General features: G+C 34.1%; 1 pseudogene; it reads right to left on the bottom strand.

Moving 5' to 3' along the window:
* Positions 1-423: 423 nt before the first annotated feature.
* On the bottom strand, positions 424-3,209 carry LOC138324579 (uncharacterized; annotated as a pseudogene).
* Between the last annotated feature and the right edge of the window lie 357 nt (positions 3,210-3,566).

The raw sequence follows: 3,566 nt of genomic DNA, 5'->3' as shown, positions 1-3,566 counted from the left end.
TATAATTAAAATTATGAAAAAAATAGATCAATCATCATATGGTAACATCTACTGTTATTATTGAAGTTCACATAGACAAAAGATTGTAAGAATAAATATCCAGCAAATTTAGAAATAAAAATGTAGAATCTTCATTACAAGAAAAGCATTGATCAAAGACCGCCATCCTGAAGAATGCGGTGTTTGGGCAATAGAGTTCGCAAAGGAATATCGACTCGGTGTTTCTAAAAATGGAAACACCGAGTCAATATCCTTTTACTGAACGTCACGTGACCATGTATTAGCCAATAAAATAGGGGAAATCAGAGCATATCTAATATATATCAATTATTGACCTTTATTGAGGTCCATATTGGTGTTTTATCGCCCGCGTAGAATAAATAGTGACCGAAGGCGTAGCCCGAGGTCATTATTTTTAAATTCTTCAAGGATGATATGACACCATATGAATCGAGACAAAGATCATTAATTTTTATATTAGATATATCGTTTATATTAATTACAAGAAAAACAATGGTCAAAGAACGCCACCCTGAAGAATGCAGCGTTTGGGCAATGAAGTTCCCCAAGGAATATTGACTCGGTGTTTTTAAAAATGGAAACACCAAGATCAATATGCTGTATTTTGGACTTCACGTGCTAATGTATTAGCCAATGAAAATAGTGAAAAAATAAGAGCCTATCTAATATAAACAGATATTAAACAACTATAAATGTAAAATGAGATATATTATCCATACACTACTTGAAATCAATTCTTAAGAATCTATTGTTGTATATATTACGTTCCATTTTCAGCTATTATATCATTCAGAATATTTCGTATAATTTTTATTGAAAAAACGGAGAAAACAGATGATATTCCTGGTGTCATAGTAGCTGATACACAATACCCATGTTACACATATTAATTGTGTTTACTTGTATTTAATCTTTATTCATAGTGATAATGAATAAAGCAACAACAACAACAAAATAGTAATTAGAACATTACCAATCCAATCTACCCATAATTATAAATTTTAAAGTGGCAATCTCTGATGTACAGCAGGCCAAGTTTACGGGCTTATTCCATCCACGCCAGTGACTTACGATCTTACAACTTTTCACAGTGTGCCAGAGGATCGCATCCTGTTCTGTACAGCACGGTATGCCACACCCATTCATCTAAAATCGCCGACCCACACTGTTTCGAACGTTATTGAACTTAAGATGTACATGGAATATGTGTAAATATTGATTTGAAAAACAATCAACCTTAAAGAATGCAATGTAAATGTGAATATCTGGGGGGAAAACACCTATTATTATGAATATTTAATAAAAAATATTTTATAATATATCAAATAGTGAAACAAATAACTTTCAAAAGTAAAGTGTAAATTTAACAATAATATATAAAAAATATAAGTATCACAGTACATAGTGGGCTATCTATTTCAACAATACCATTAATTCCCCGGCCATATGAGGAAGTAATGGCCTCTCCACAGGATCAGGCCGTTTGCATCGGTATACAAGACTATTGAGTTTGTTGACACAGAAATATCCCAGAGTATCGCCTAGACTATATACGTCCGATGCAGGGGTTGTTGGATTGTGGCTCCTTACCTCTGGAGCCAGATGGAAAGACCTAGATGTGTCCCCTTTGTAGGTCTTTTCAAATCCACAAGAGGCGTGGCCAAAATCAATGAATCTGTGATACAAAAGTTAAATAACAAAAGGTGAAAATGAGATCATTGCTTCTCTATATTCCAAAATTGAGACTCTTTTTCAATGTTTTTGTTTATAAGGAAATTATTCTGTAGAATAATATCCATAGAAACAGCAGTTATCTTTGAAAAACTCAGATGAAATGATGCAATTAGCCATGTCACCGGTTACACATCTATCTATTTAGCATACTATTCGTTATGTTCAAAGTACTTCAAAACATTACGATAACTTACTTTGCTCTGAGGTCAGCGCCGTATATGATGATATTATCGTCTTTTATGTCGTTGATTAGTACTTTCTTCTCGTGAATGCTGTGTAGTCCAATGACAAGTCTTAATGCTATTGATAGTTTGTCTTTTTCACTAAGGTCATTCTTCTCTAGACGTTTACGTAGGGTGACCCCCTCCCCCACCATTTCCATCAGAGGTAGAGCTCTCTGGGATCTACGGGGTTGGGGAGAAGCCCGAGAAGTTGTGGCGTAAAGCCTGTTGTATTAAGTACTTGTAAATACCTCGCCTCGGCAACTATGTGTTTGATATCTTCATTATGATAGGCTTTGATGGCCACCCTTTTGCCCGTGACGAGGTGTTTTGAAGTAAAGACCTGAAAATGAATTGTAGAGACTTGTTCAGAAGTTCATTATTTCTGGATAAAACTACGATTTCATTTTCTTGTTTTCTTATGAATACTAGACATATACTTATTGTTGGCATCGCAATGTTCAATCCTTTATATAGTGTGATGACTCCTGATTTATTTCATGATTTATAATATTAATGTTTAAAGGCCCACTTCCTTTCTGAAACGACTTTTAAATTTTGAAATCGGAATTTAAAACGTTATCTTACCTTTAATAGTACACTTAACCTCATCTTTTGAACAATTTAATAAAATAAAACGTTAGTTTTCATAACGCGGATCGACCTATACTTCCCGCCGTCGTCCTAAATACCGCCAAGTAGTTCACTATCACTGCTCCAGACGGCAAAAAAGCGAAATGAATTCCTAAAGTTATCATTTATTATGCAGAAAATCTTGCATATATGTTTAGTATTGTTACCTCATCTTAGGCCATCGATATGTATTTTTCTTATACTATTAAACCTTTAAATTATGCTCCAGAAAGGTAGTGGGCTTTAAGTAATAAAGATAGTTAATATACGTCTTAGACATGATATTTTTGTGTAGCTGTTAACCCATGTCATAAGAACACTGTTAAAATTTATTTTCTTCTAAAGAAATTATTTCTACTCACCGACCCAAACACACCGGCTCCCAGGATATTTAAGCCACCACTCTCTGAGTTGATTTCATTTCGGAAATCAACGGCTGTTAGTATCTCAATTGTTGCGTTGACGGTTCTAACTTGGTTTCCAAGGACAGAAAAGTTGAAGTGGGAATGTTGGTACTGGTATTCCATGCCACCTATTAATACTAAATGAACGGACCATTTTCAGTAAAGTAATATTTTTCAATTTCATATAAAAGCATAATATTCATCAGATTTCAATGAGACGATACCCTGTTTGGCAATTTTGAAATGTACGTGTTAAATACCAATAATAAAAAAGGAAGTAAACCGTCTCTTACACTGTGTTCTCAAACGAATTAGACTCTTGTTTACACATGACTAAACATACCACACAAGCTGGTTGAAGTTTGCTGGTGGACTGATTTTATGCGTGGTGAATCCATAAGCGCCATCAGCTCGTTTTCTATTGCTGCCATTGAATCTGAAAGATCCAATATATATATACAAAGTCCATTAGTTTACAATATGACAATTTTTCACCATTTTAGAATTGTCTGAACTATTTCATTAATTCACAGTTGATAATGATATTACGTAC

The sequence above is a fragment of the Argopecten irradians genome, chromosome 5 (genome assembly GCF_041381155.1).
Source record: "Argopecten irradians isolate NY chromosome 5, Ai_NY, whole genome shotgun sequence".
Taxonomy (NCBI): domain Eukaryota; kingdom Metazoa; phylum Mollusca; class Bivalvia; order Pectinida; family Pectinidae; genus Argopecten; species Argopecten irradians.
Note: the sequence above shows the minus strand (reverse complement) of the source record. Positions and strands in the feature narration are given on the sequence as shown.